Here is a 15939-nt window from a genome sequence, read left to right as displayed (position 1 = left end):
ATTCAAGTTGTGGTTGAGGTTCTTGAGATGGAACCTGCTCTTCGACTGACTCTCCTTCAAGAGGAAAATCTTCTGTTGTTTCCTCGTTTGATCCCTGTGTTGGGAAAATTATCTTTCCCTCAAACTCCGCCTGCTTTGAAACACCATCAATTTGTTTGACTTCTTCAACTGTTACCTTAGTTATCAAGGCAGATTCATCAAAGGTAACATCCCTGCTGAAAATAACTTCTCTTGTCTCTAGACCGATCTTTTGACTCCAGAAGTAATTCCCATAATTAAATTTCTTTGATCTTGGGTCCAATTTTGATTCTCTTACATGATAATATGCAATTGAGCCAAATACATATAATGAACCATAATCTTCAGCAGGTTTTCCGTACCATTTTTCAAATGGTGTCTTCCCACCAATAGCAACAGATGGAAGACGATTAATGAGGTGGCATGCATATGTTATTGCCTCAGCCCAAAATTCTTTGCCCAATCCAGCATTGGAAAATATACACCGAACCTTCTCAAGTAAAGTTCGATTCATGCGTTCTGACACTCCATTCTGTTGTGGTGTATTTCTAACGGTGAAATGTCTGGCGATTTTCCTCACAAATTTTCTGAAAAAGATCATTTTTGTATTCTCCACCATTGTCCATGCGAAGATACTTGATCTTTCTACCACTTTGAGTTTCTATCATCGCCTTCCATTTGAGAAAAAATCCCAATAATTCATCTTTTGTTTTCATCGTATGCACCCATAATCTTCGATAAAAGTCATCAACACAGGTTACAAAATAGTGTTTCCCACCTAGTGAAGGTGTTTTGGAAGCACCCCAAACATGTTAATGAACATAATTCAAAGTACCTTTAGTATTATGGATAGCTATTCCAAATTTAACCCTTGTTTACTTTCCCTTGACACAATGCTCACAAAACTCCAAGTTACAAGTTTTTACTCCTTTTAGCAATCCTTGGTCTGATAAAGTTTTCAAGGATTTCCCTCCAGCATGTCTCAAGCGCATATGCCACAGATTGTTCATTCTGCCTCCTTCTCGTCATTGAATGTTGTTGCCGCTGTCCCAATAATTGTACTACCTTGATAGTGGTACATGTTATTATTTCTTCGAATTGCCTTCATTACCACCAATGCACCTGAGCATATTCTCACAACGCTATTATCTGCAATGACTTTGAACCCCTTTGACTCTAGGGCTCCAACAGAAATGAGATTTTTCTTCAAATCTGGTACATATCGAACATTTGTTAATGTTCTACTTAATCTATCATGGTTCCTTAATCGGATAGAACCAACACCATATGTGGTAGGAGGATTATTGTTTGCGGTGTGAATAACTCCACATTCTGCTTCTTGTAAATCAACAAACCAGTCCCTATTGGGACACATATGATAGCTACAAGCTGACTCCATCAACCATACATCAGATGATTTAGATGGATCTATCGTAACTAGTGAGTGATCGGAGTCATCACAATCAGCCACATTTGAATCCATGACAGCCTTCCCATTATTTGGTTTGGCTTTTCTATTCAACTTTGGACAGTCTTTCTTCTAGTGCCCTTTTTCTCGGCAAAACGCACATTCATCTTTGCTGAGTCTGGATCTTGACTTGGATCTCCCTTTATTTGTTCTTGTATGATTTTGAGAACGACCTCTCGCAATCAATGCTTCTGTTTCTCCGCCTTTTATTTTTCTCTCTTTCTTTGTTCATAACTACATAAGGCAGAACAAACTTCTTTGCGAGATACTTCATCATTCCCATGCAGTAGAGTCATTTCAAGATGCTCAAACTCATCGGGAAGTGAACTTAACAACATTAAGGCCATTCTCCATCCATAAAAGTCACGTCCATATTCCATAAATCTGTCGCCAACTTATTAAAGCTAGTGATATGGTCATTCATTGTGCTACCAGGAATATAAGTGAAGCGTCACAGTCTTCTTTTCATGTAAAGTTTATTTTGACTATTTTTCTTCCAGAATTTTTCCTCCAATGAATTCCATAATTTATTTGCAAATGTTTCCTTCGTGTATGGATACTTTTGTTCTCTTGCGAGGTAAGATCGAATGGTACCGCAAGCAACACGGTTGATAATCTTCCAATATTCTTCTCCTACACCGTCTGGTTTCTTTTCTTCAATGGCAATATCTAGCCCTTGTTGAAAAGAACATCAAGGACCTCGCCTTGCCACATTCCGAAATGTCTTGACCAGTCAAAAATTTTAACTGCAAATTTTGTATTTGACACAATTCTTGTAATAAGCCAAGATGCCAATGATGACGTATTATTGATACTCGATGTGGACACATCATCTTTCTTGTCTCCAATTTTACTACAAATACTATTTACTAGCTAACAATGCAAAGACCAAAGTAAATATTTTTCTGATGTGGAAGTTCAGACTATGTTGCAATCACAGAGCATACTCAAATAATACTTTGTCTCTTATATCAATTGTTGCGGAAGCCGAATATATAGAGAGTGATGGAATCGCAACTACTATACCTAAAGATGGCTAATAAATAGTAAATGAGACAATAATAAAAAGAACACCAGGAATTAACAAGGTTCAGCAAACTTTTGTTTTCTTTTGCCTACTCCTTGGACACAACCAACCAATATTTATTTCACTCTAAAAGAGTACAAGTGAAATACTACAAGAGAGAAAGAAGAACAAATGTCTTAGGAGATGAGAAGGCAAGTGAGAGGTGTGTTACAAATGAATTAGGAGATACCTATTTATAGGAGTGAATTCTTACTATTGATGTCATCCATGACATCACAATATGTCAGAATGTCAAGATTTACCTTGTGAAACCAATTTATTCTTCACCTAAATTTCACCTACAAAAGGTGCTATCTTGACTTTTCTACCAGTGAAGAATTATCCTTCTAACTACCATATCTTCTCATTAATCCATTTTTGAATCTTGTAAAATTTAGCACATTTACCATCTTACTATATAAGACTCTTAACACTGAATGCTATGATCTAAAGCCTCCACATAACTATAAATGCCTTGGACGTGTGTCTCCTCAGGAAGCAATGTCATCATAAAACACAAGAGTTTAAGTTTTTGGAGAATACAACCTTCCCATCACGGGACAACGTCAATCAATATTGAATGATATGCCTCTGTTGTTCTCTTTTCGAAGTCTGCTTTAAAATCCACAAGTCGAAATATCTATTTAGCGTTCCATAATTTATGACTGTTAATTTACCATTCACCTCTATCGACTCGTAAGGGTACATCCAGTGAGATGCTTTCCACAATGTAATAATTTTAAAATTTTCCGAGTTAACATCAAATGCAGCTATTGCACTATGTTTACAATACACTTTCCTAAACGCAAAATAAACCAGTAGCGTAATTCAAAGAGAATATGCAGGGTCATGTTCAATAAATTTCTCTGTCTGAAAAGGGAGAAAGAATTTTGTTCCACCAGGACGCGTCATAGAACGACAACTATGGATATCCACAAAATTTAATTCTGATATAAGAAATATACAGAATATGGAAATGCAATTAAGGCACATTAACGACTTGACGGGAAGCCACGAGAATATTTTAATAAATCTGAGAGAAGCTCATCACCTGATAGAGGATCTTGATAAGTCAACATGTTTGAAGAACTCGCTTAACAAAAAAAAAGTACCAAAGGAAAAAACAGAGGCCACTAAAAACAAATCATCATTTGAACAAAGTAGATTGGCATAATATCGACTTATGCACTGAGACTTATGTCCTAGTAATGATATTCGCCTAATATATTATACAGAGAGTAGTTGAAGTTTTTTGGAGTGGTGGTTCACAATATTTGTCTATCAAATGATTTTCTTTTTTTACTTTTTAAGTCGATGTCTATGCACCAGTTGACGCTCTTTTTTTCAAGGAATTATGCTACTTTGATGACAAGACACCAGTTAGCACTCTTATTCTATCTAAACAAACTTTTTTATAAAATTTAGGCTAAAATGTTTTTGTCAAGGCCCATACATCACTTTTTACTCTTATACAGAACTCTGTAACTTTGTAAGTACAGATTCTCTAAGTAGTTGAATTACAATTCCTGAATGTTTGTTGTTATAGTTCAACATTCTTGTGATCCACATAAAAGAAAAATAAATTGCATACTGAATTTGTTAATGAATCAAGTGGGCTTTTTGTTTTATATTACAAAAGTAGTATCATTTTGAAGTCAGATGCCTAAACGTGACGCAGAGACTGTTGGTTTAATTATTAGTAACGATCTTGAGACAGGAAATAAATATTGTGGGAATAACCGGTGTCTCACATTGATTGTGACGATGAATTAATTTTATTGATACAAAAATAATGTTAGTGATTTGGAACTTTTGATATTTTCTGCAATCATTTGAATTCTTGTGAAATGACTCGTGCACTAACTTGAGAATATAAAGTTGACAATTCAAAATTTGAGTGAAAGTGACTAGGTGGGCTCCTCATAATTGATTGCTCCAAAGTAACAATAATAGACTTTTCTTTGCTTAATTTATGGTTCACAATATACCTCTTCAAAATTACATCTGTTGATGGTTCACCGTATTTGCATGTCTAGACTTAAATCAAATCCATCAAAATTTGAAGAGATTTTTGACTGAATTTATTATTTAACTTTTAGTCAAGGTCTTTGCACCAATAACACTATTATCCTAACTAAACTAGCTTTTTGAATTTTCAACTTAGTTGTTTTGTCAAGGCCCATATATCACCATCTACTCTTATAGACTATTCTTTTTTTTCTCTAAAAATTTATATTGATCAAAGGAAAAAAGATCTGATACACCCGTCAAATTTATTATTTAGATCTTATATATCACTCATTATAAAAGTGACTCATATATACTCATATTGTTAAATGACTAACTCATCTATACTTTTTTCCTTTAAGGGAAGTGAAAAAATTTATCCTAAATTAGGTTTTTAATTTTATTATATATTTGATCCTTCTCACATATATTTTTTTACTTTTTTTGATTCAACAATTAATGTGAATTATTATTTTATTGGTAATATTTATTTTCGAACTAACTTTCTTGTAATTCTAACTTTATTTTATAGTTTTTCTTGAAAATTTGTTATTGTTGATATTATTAGTTCATAAATATATATATATATATATATATATATATATATATATTCTTGTTTTAGTTTACTATTAAAATTATTCAATTTAAATATGTTCTGCTTTTTTTAAAAAAGAGAAATTTGAAGAATTAAATAAATCCCAAAATGGAGCCCTTGATAAATTTTTAACAAATAATAAAAATTCTGAATTCATTTTGTTTTTTGTTAATTTGATTCAAATTATAAAATACTTGATTCATAAATAAATACACGTCATTGACCAAAATAAGTTTGGCCCGATTCGTTGCAATTCTCTCGACCCAATTTTATTTGAATAAATGAGAAAAATAACTTTTTCAACAAGCAATTACCCTTTTGAATTTAAATATATTGTACTTAATTTCTACTTATTGATATTTCTATAAGAAAAAATAGGAGTCAAAAGAACTTAACTATCAACAAACAAGTAAAAATTAGGGATATAATAGAGATTTTTTAAAAAATTAAACTCCCATAGAATTAAACTTTTGGCTATCTTTCCCGAAGGAAAGAAATAGAGCAAAAATAATATTTAGATAAATAAGCCTAGTGTTTAAATGTCATATCAATCCCACTTTCATACATAAATTTGCCCTGGTGTAGTTAGTTGGAAAAATCAATAAAAAAGATTCGATCAATAATGTGTCCATAGTTGTCATTATGTTTATTTTCATATATAGAGGGTTGACTTGACTAGAGTATGTGTAAACCAAATTAAAATTTGGTCCCAAAGCTGGAAACTGAGGTTCACTAAAAGAGAGAGGCTCAAAGTCTACTTTGTCCTGCTTTTAGGGTTTGTTTGATAGTTCACTTTTACTTTCTTAAAACATTATTAGAATGTGTGAGTTAAACCAATAAGATTAATGAATATTATTGATATAAGTTATGAAAATGAAGAGGTGCAATTATAGAGTTGATCTTAAATGAAAAAAGTATTTTTTTAATATGATTTTAAGAAAATAAATTAATGGATAAAGGATATTTTCGCAATCCAACTTTTAACTTAGATTCTCCAACTTATAGAGAGCGCTTCCACCTCCCTCCCCCCCCCCAACCGAATGGGGCCCTATATAGTACATGATACAAATTTAAAATAGTGGGACTCTAATGTGTGTACTCATCACCGGATGAAAAAAAAACTAGTATTCTCAAGGTGCATAAATTCGCATTGCCTAATAATCGGGTCAGAAGATAATATTCTCAAGGTCAGAAGCTGGGTTAGGATTAGGTAACAATGAGTTAAGTGACACATTTCCTAAATGATTAGGAGACCTACCTGATTTGAAAGTTTTAAACTTGAGATCAAATAAGTTTTATGGCCCTATAAGGACTGACAACTTGTTTCCTCAAATTTGAGTCATAGATCTCTCATCCAATGGATTTAGTGGACATTTACCACTAAGCCTTTTCGAGAATTTCGAAGCCATGAAAATGATTGGTGAGAACAATGGAACCCGAGAGTATGTAGGAGGTACATATTACACACTTTCCTTGATAGTGACAACAAAGGGACAGGAGCTTGAACTTCCTCGAGTTTTGACTACAGAAAATTGTTATCAATCTCTCAAGAAATAGATTTGAAGGTCATATCCCAAGCATTATTGGAGATCTCATCGGAGTTCGTACTTTGAACCTATCTCATAATCGCTTGGAAGGTCACATACTAGCATCACTGAACCATTTAACTGTACTTGAATCATTGGATCTCTCATCCAACAAAATCAGTGGAGAAATTCCACAACAACTTGCATCCCTCAAATCACTTGAAGTCTTAAATCTCTCTCACAATCATCTTGTTGGATGCATCACCAAAGGAAAACAATTTGATACGATTGAGAATAGTTCATACCAAGGAAATGATGGGTTACGTGGAAGTCCACTCTCCAAGGATTGTGGTGGTGATGATGGGGTAGCACAAACGACGAATCCAGTTGAGCTAGATGAAGAAGAAGGAGGAGGTTTATCAATGATCAGTTAGCAGGCGGTTCTCATGGGCTACGGTTGTGGACTTGTTATTGGGTTGTCCATAATATGCATAATGCTGTCAACTCATTATCCAGCATGGCTTTCGAGGATGGATGTAAAATTGGAACACAAAATTCTTATGAGAATGAAAAGGCACAAGAAAAGACATTAGTATGAAACCTCCGTGTATTCAACTTAATCTCTATCCTTCAGAAGATTACATTTAATATATCCATAAATATTCTACCCCCTTCATCTTTAAAGCTTATAACTTTATTTCTTTATTTTTGAAAATTGCAGTATTCAAGTCTACTGCATTGCTGGGATGTGAATAAAAGCTTTTACTTTTTCATAGTTTGTGATGTTTTTTAAACTGTTTGTGTTTGTTACATTTGATATGTTTCAACAAATTTAGCTTATTCAATTGCAAGGAAAACCATAGAATTTTATATTAAACTGTAATATGAAATATAATAAGTAATTCCGATTTTTAACGTACTTTGAAATATAAAAAGTATTCCTCGATATTGATCAGTATATAATAAGTTGAATACAATAGAGTTGAAAAGTTGGAGAAACAACTTTGGATACTAATGTTTAAATCGTAGCAGAAATGTCATATTTAGGAAGAAATCCAGCAGAACCACTTAATTTGATAAGTCATGACTTCATCACAATGCAGGCTCATCGACAATTTTACAAATAAAAGTTGTTGCAGTTATCAACTCTACTAAATAAAACTGTGGGCTGGAACCTTGTGTATTCAAGGATCTAACATTGCTTTTTCGGACCTCTCCACACCAACATAATGCACAGAACGATCCTGCTGCGACTCAAGCAATAGTTGTGCTACTTCATTTCCCAACTCAATAACTCCACCAAGTCTACAAGCACCCAAGACAGTAGCATCAGTTTCAAAAAAAAGGCATCTTCTTTATGAAGTCGTAAGTTTCCTGTAGTAGATCAACCACACAACCACATTGTTTCATCTTAACTGCAAGTACGAATTCATGTGACATTGATTCAAACAATTAAAATCCAAAATCGACAAGGCTTGGCACACACAAGCTGATAGAACTGCTACGAAGGCAATCTCATTTGGTTGCAGCTCCTTTTACTTTCATGTTGACATACATCGTTAATGCTGGGGAAGAAATCATAGTATTTCCATGTGCAAACCTTGTAGAAAAGTAAAGAAGCCGAAATCATAGCAGTAAAAGAAGTTTTATTACGTCAAATACTTCCCCTGTACACCAATGCCAGATGATGTCAGTGTGGCAAACTTCACTGTTAACTGATGAAAAACATGAATGAAATCCTATTAATTCTCTTGTATCAGAATCAGATTTTGTGGATATCCACAGTTGTCATTCAATAATTCATTCAGGGAGTAGACACCAAGTCTTTCATTTCCCTAACTTTCCTGCACCTGGAAAGCACCACTTCAGCTTGCTTAATTTCAACCTAGCAACAACGGTTAGGCTACGGCATTTTCCTTCTTTGCCCCAATTTCCTTATTGCATTCCTCTTCAAAGAACCTTGTTCTCAAGGTCGGAGAATATATTAATGGGTTGAAAATGGGCTAGGCCTTACCTTACTAATCCTAATGAAGTACCTAACTTCTGATATCTAACAAGCATGAAGAAAATAAGAGCTAGAGAAAACTAAGTATTTTCTGATCATCACGGAGCTTGTAATACACGCGATGATGATATAACAAATGAGGATGATTAAATAATGTAAAAATATGTCAATCAAGAAGAAAGTTGAGTTACCAGCCTCAAACTTTCTATTACAAAAGCATGAATTAAGAAAATGTTGATTGCCCATCAAAAGTGACTTGAAGTACTTTTCTTTTGTCTTTTCTTCAAACCTATCCAACAACAATTGATTCATACCTTCTTTTGGATTTTATTGGATCTAGTTGAACCTATTGATACTGTCAAATGGTTTTTCTTTGTCTGTCGCGTCGGTAGGTGCCTTAGAACAAACTCCTCATTCATTTTAAGGTCCCAACTATGTTGTCTTCCATGTGTCTTCTTTTTGCTTTTGTTGCTTCCACTTTGTTGCCTAGGTGATATATCCCCTTTCCTAGCCACTCTATCAAAGCATATGTCCAACATATTGTCTTCCTCGTCTTCATCAAGAGAATCCTTACCCAAATCAATTGTATTTCATATTGAGACCCTTGACTTATTCTTCTTTGCAAGCACACATTTAGCCACAAATACGAGAGCTTCTGGACTTAATTTGCTATTCAAAGCAGGTGGTGAGACTTGTTTTTCTTTGATCGAATCGTTATCATTCTCTGTTAACCTTACTTGTTTTCCATTAGTCTTCAATAAAGCGTCAAAGCTATTTGAACATAATAGGTCTCTTGAGGCATTAAAAGTATCTTGTCTCTTCTCATTGTCACGGAAATTTCCAGTTGGACCCTTTTCACTACATGGAGAATTATTTTGACTAGTCGGGAAAAGGATCCAACTACTAGTTGATTTTCTGTGTGCAACCAGTGTCCAGTTTTTAGTTGGATTCTCTTTTTCAACTTGCAAAACATGGTACCTAGAATTTTCAACATCTTCAACATCAGATGGATCCATTAGTTTTTATCCCGAATCCATTAATTTTTGTCCTGAATCCATTAAGTTTTGCCCTGAACCAACTCGCGACGCATCAACCCAACTCTTGGTGTTCCCTCTGTGTTTTTAGTTGCATTAGACATCAAATTCAGCCCAACTTCTTTTGATTGCACCTCATTAGTAGCAACATGTTGGTCATTGCAATCACCTTTGATTTCGGTAGTAGTTTGAGCACCAACATTACTTGTAACAACATCCATTAAGTCTACACGATTTTGCTGGAAAGTGGAAGCAACCAATTATCGATCTAAAGAAGTAGCTTTACTTTTGTCGACATCTACAATCTTTCTTTTTTCATTCAACATTTCTCTTGCATCGCCTTGATACATTTCACTATCGATAGTACCTTTTAAAGCAACTTCAATGGTATCATCAATTTGTTTGTTATTTTGATTTCTTTTCGAGATCAAACGACAACTATATTCATCATGAACTTGGTGCTTACAATAATTTCAATACAAAGGTAGATTATAATATATAATCTCCTGAAAAAACCTCGATCAACTTACTAGATATTTCATCCATAAACTGCAATCTTACACAATTTAGAAGATTTTCCATTAGATCAAGTATAACCTTGACCCTAGCCGTGCTAGGTCTTGACTTGATTTGAGTAGCTTTATCTATAGCTATTGTTTTTCCAACTGCTGATACTATAGACAACAAAGACTTCTTTGCAAACAAATCTGGAGATAAGTTCGGTAAAGAAATTCAAACCATAGCTAACGTTGTTTCCTCCTTAGGGCTATATCCTATGGACCATGGAAAAACCCTACATTGATGCTCCTCTCCATTCTACACAGATAATTAACTAGCGAGATAAAGATAGTACATAATCTTCATATTGATCAAAGCTCAACAAAATTTGTCTTGGAGTAAGTAAGTCAATTAAACAATTGTCCTTGATACCAAGATGTTTCGATAAAATTTACCTTAATACCTTCAAATCTGATGCACCATGGGATAATTTAAACACCATTGCTTGATGCAATCCCTCTTCGATCATAAAGCCTTGTCTTTCCTCCATTGAAAACGTGATAATAGGTTCTCCATGAATTATTTTGATTAATTTTACAATTGTTTTTTAGTTAATTAAGACAGGTTGTTTATGATTTATAGTATTGAAATTGAAAAGGGTGGCGTATAGGGTGGTTTGGAGGGGTGGGGCGGGTTGAACAGCCTCGAAAGGTGGTCATCCAATGACTGTAGCATCCATGATAGCTGTGCAGTTGCTGCCTATGTAGGAGCCACCAGAAACCCTAGGTTGTCTATCTAGTTTTCTCTCTCTTTCTTTTTTGAAACATGATATCATCATTTTCAAGGAAAAACTTAGTTTCTAAACACTTCTTGTTAAAAATGAGTTTAAGTATATATTTATTTCAGAAAAAATTATAATTAGTAAAAATTAAATGCTTGTAGGGAAGGCTATCTCAAGGAGGAACTTTTTAAACTCGGTAATTATTGATAATATCTATAATAATTCAGTTTCTTCTTACTTATTGAAGTCAAATAATATGTGACATGATTGTTAGGACATGTCAATTATAAGATCATGCAAAAATTGATTTGTTTAGAAGTTTATCCTGCTTTTGAGTGCAATAAATAAAACAGTCAAATATGTGTCAAATCTAAGTATTCTAAGCATCTTTAAAAATATGTTGAAACAAATTTCAATCTCATAGAATTGATTCACACTAATATTGTGATATGAATTAGTCAACATCATTTAGCGGTGGGAAAAGTATTTCATAACTTTTGACAATTGCACTAGATGTTGTTGTTTTTATTTACTGAATAGTAAGGATAAGGTAATAGAAGTATTTAAGCAATGTAAAATTGAAGTTGAAAATCAGTTGGATATAAGGATAGAAATGGTAAAAAGTGACGGGAATGGAGAATATGAATCTATTGTTACACGAATATGTTTGGGGAATGCAATTACCGATCAAACTATTGTCCCTTACACACCTCAACCCAATGGGTTGCAAAAAGAAAAAATAAAACATTCAATATATTGTTAAATGTCGTACTATTAATTCCGATTTAGCGTAATTTTGTGGGGAAAGCTATTTCTATTGTAAATCGATCACTCAATAGAGTGTCTCATAGAAAAACATAATGTATTTCATATAAGAAATGAAAAGAAAGAAAATTCAACTTGAAATACTTCAAAAGTGCAGGAGTGTAGCCAAATTTTAATTCCTAAAATGATCAAAATAGAATCAAAGAAGAACTGTGTTTTTATTGAACATACTACAAAAAATAAAACATATCAATTTTTATTCACAATTTTGAACATTCTGGTATTCATGATAATATAGTATTTAAATGATATAATACTGAGCTTTTTGAACACATATATCCGTATAAAATTAAATTTAAATTGTCTAGTGAAAAATCTAAACAACCTTAGGAAGAACCAAAGGACCACATACTTAATGAATAGATTTCAAGGGATAGTACATGTCAAAGAACATCTACTTTTTTCGAATAAAATTTTGTAACATTTCATTTTAAAAATTAGCGTTAAGCATTAAAAGAAGTCGTGCCATCTACGAACTTATTCTTTTGAAATAGGCTGTCAACAGTAAAATTGATTTATCCTTAAAGTTGGTTAATTTTTCTCTAGAAAATAAGTCTTTAAGTTCAAAATGATTTTTCAAAGCAAAAATAAATGGTGATGAAAATTACTGACGAATATAAGACAAGACTTATCCTTAAAAGGCTTTAGACAAAAGAAAATTCTTGATTATTTCTATACATACTCATCAAGAATTATATCCATTCAAATGCTTATTGCATTAGCTACAGTATATGGTCTTGAAATACATCAAATAAATGTGAAAATAATTTTCTTAAATGAAAATTTTGAGGGTAAATATGGCATGGAACAACATGAGGATTGTGTAGTTCCTGATAAAGAAATAAAAGTACACAATTTATTAAGTCACTTTATGAGCTAAAACAAACAATCAAATAGTGACATGCAAAGTTTGACCAAATCATGTTAATAAATGAATTTAATTAATGCGATGTGTTTACATTAAAGACACTCCAAATGATAAAGTCATTGTTCGTTTGTATGTTGATAACATGTTTATCATCAGTACAGATATTTTTGACATAAATGCTACTAGGTAAATGCTAGTAAGAAAATTTGATATGAAAGACATTAGAGTTGCTACTGTGATCTTAGGAATAAGAACTCATAAAACTCCATAAGACTTAGTATTGCCACAGTCTCATTACGTAGTAAAGATACTTGGCAAATTCAAATATTTGAATTTCAATATTGTCTTGGCACTAATAGATGCAAGCTTTGTACTTCATCAAAAGATATGAAGGTGAAAGTAACTCACAATTAGTCTATGCAAGCGTGTTGAAAAGCTTGATGTATATCCTGAATTGTAAGCATCATACTAAATATGTGCTATTAGTAAGTGAAGTTGGTTCACAAGTAATTCCAATCAAACTTATTGGATGACAATAAAAAGAGTTTTGGGAGATCTAAAACGTACTCAAAACAATGTTTGTGTTATAAGAAATATCAGACGATAATTGAAGAATATAGGGATGCAACTGGACCAAATGAAGTGAAATCCACTGTTTGTATGTATTTACTCTTGGTGGCGAGAAGTCTTTAAAAGTCATCCAACAAACATATATTGCTCACTCTATAATGAAATCTAAATTTATTGTTTTAAATAAAGACAATGAAGAAGTTGAATGACTACTGAATTTCTTCAAAGATATTTCTATAATAGCGAAACTGAAATAGGTAAGACAAAGAGCATGTTGTATAACAAAAAGTTTCATCATATACTAATAGAGACATAATATAATTAGAGAACTAAGCTCTAATGAAATTTTTACGATTGACTGTGTAAAGTCAAACAATAATGTGTTGGGTTTACTTACAAAAAGTCTAAATAGAGAGAGAGTTGATAGATTATCAAAGAAAATGGGCCCAAGACCTAGATCAAGTTATCACAACGGTAACTCTACCTAGAATAATGGAGATCGTAAAAGTTAGATTCAAAAAGATCAAGCAAAGTTATATGGCTTAACATTGTCAAATAACTCAATTCATTCTCATAATAAAGATAATGTTCAGAAAATAATGTAAGGCTTAACACTTGAAGCTCCTTAATGATTTCTTAAGTTTGACAGATGTGACTAAATAATTTATATGTAGGAGTTACCTATTTTAGTGTGAAGTAGAAGTCGCTTAAAAAATAGTAATAAAAGCATATTATGTAAGCTCTCATGAACATAATTTGAACACAAATTATAAGTATCGGATAACTTACGTACATCGACTAATTCCGCCAGATAGATATCGGATAACTTACTTACATCGACTAATTCCGCCAGATACCTACCATCTCCCCTCTAGCAGTAGGTACAAGATAACTCTACTAAAGATATGACAAATGGAATGAATTTTGCTAGTTTTTTTTGTCTCTATTAAGATTTGAACCGAAACTTCATAATTCTCCATCCACTTTATTAACCACTAAGCTACACTCAAAAATCTGACATATAACTTTTGACCATCACCTTGTACACACCTCAACTATTCCACCACATATCTTCTACAAGAAGAGGTACAAGATAACACTATGCAGACATAGGCTTAGACAAATATAAAGAAACCACCTCTTATATTTGTCTATCCTAAAATTTGATCCTTAGTATGCAAGACTTACACCCATTTCATTGACTAACAGGTTAATACCCTTAAGGATTGTTTAGCTAGTGAGATAAGAAATAACAAATCCAGAATAAAATGTGAAATTATTTTATACACATTCAGTAATGAATTTTAAATTACAAGAAGAGCCTAAAATGCCCCTTAAGTATTTGAATTGGTACAAAATTATCTTTCATTCACCTTTCAACCCTAAGATACCCCTTACGTCCACCTTTTGGCTAAAAAATACCCTCGATGTTAATTTTTTGACTCATAGTTGTCCTTGTTTTCAATAGCTTCCTTAAAGTAAAATTATTAAATATTTGTTTCATATATTACTCAATGTGATTGGTCCAGATTTAAATCCTTCTCAAATAAATAATAAAAATTATAATTTTAAAATATTATTTTTTATAAAACTACATATGATTCATATTTTAACCCGACACACTTGAAAATAATATAAAAAAATTACTTTCATGATATCTTCATATTGGCTTATTTTAAATCAACCCAATTTATTGTAACGTAACCCTTTTCATAAATGGAGATCCAACTAAAATCCATACTTATCCCGACTGATTGCCATTTAAAAAAATAATTATTTTCATTAAATAAAATATTCCATCAATTATTTAAATGTCTTGTTCATTTTCTCTTTTATTCCTTTTCTAAATCTCATATTTTTATTTAGGATATCCGGAGCTCAAACATGAAATGAGCTCACATATTTATGTTCTATTAATTTTTATTATTGTTATGGTAGGAATGAGGGATAAGAGGAATGATTATTTTCATTCTTTTGTTTCAAATTTTGGATACACAAAAGAAAAATGTAATATGCATACATAGTTGCTTAATTAAGTCATCTTTTATTGAACGACGAAATAGCCTGAGAGGCCCTTGTACTTGACTCGATTTGTCAGTTGGATCCCTATGCTTACAACTTTGTCAACTTAACCCTTAAACTCATTCAGACACAATATTTTAGACCCCTTTCTCATTCGATGGACGCGTGTGTAATACACTCATTTTACACCTGAAATACCACTTCATTTTTTAATGAAACATCATTATTATTATTATTTTTCTGATGACACATAAAAAATTAAATATTTAAAGATAAATAATATTTTTTTAAAATGTAATTATCTCTCTCTGTCTCTCTCTCTCTTTCATCCTAAAAATAAAAATCACCATTTTCATCTTTCTTCATAGTTCACATTCAAAAATTTCTTCGATCATAAAATGTGATAGATTATAATTAGTTCTTGCACATAATTTAGAATTTTATTTATTTTAATTTGTTAAAAAGAGATATCAAGAAAACTTCAAATTGAAAAAAATATGTTAATATGTGGTAATAGATCTTAAAGAATTAAGTTTATAAAAATGATGAATGGTATATTTTCTTGCAAAAACTTATTTTAATTTTATTTTTTTAATTTTATTGTGATAACGTGTACATCAAAGAAGAATAAGAGAAAAAGAGCAGGGGAGGGAAGG

The 15939-nt window shown here is 32.3% G+C and overlaps 1 pseudogene; it reads left to right on the top strand.

The window, feature by feature from the left end:
• Nucleotides 1–2038: 2038 nt before the first annotated feature.
• On the top strand, nucleotides 2039–7599 carry LOC107017871 (annotated as a pseudogene).
• The last annotated feature ends 8340 nt before the right edge of the window (nucleotides 7600–15939 follow it).

This window comes from Solanum pennellii, chromosome 1, assembly GCF_001406875.1.
Source record: "Solanum pennellii chromosome 1, SPENNV200".
Taxonomy (NCBI): Eukaryota; Viridiplantae; Streptophyta; class Magnoliopsida; order Solanales; family Solanaceae; genus Solanum; species Solanum pennellii.
This window is presented reverse-complemented; position numbering and strand designations above follow the sequence as displayed.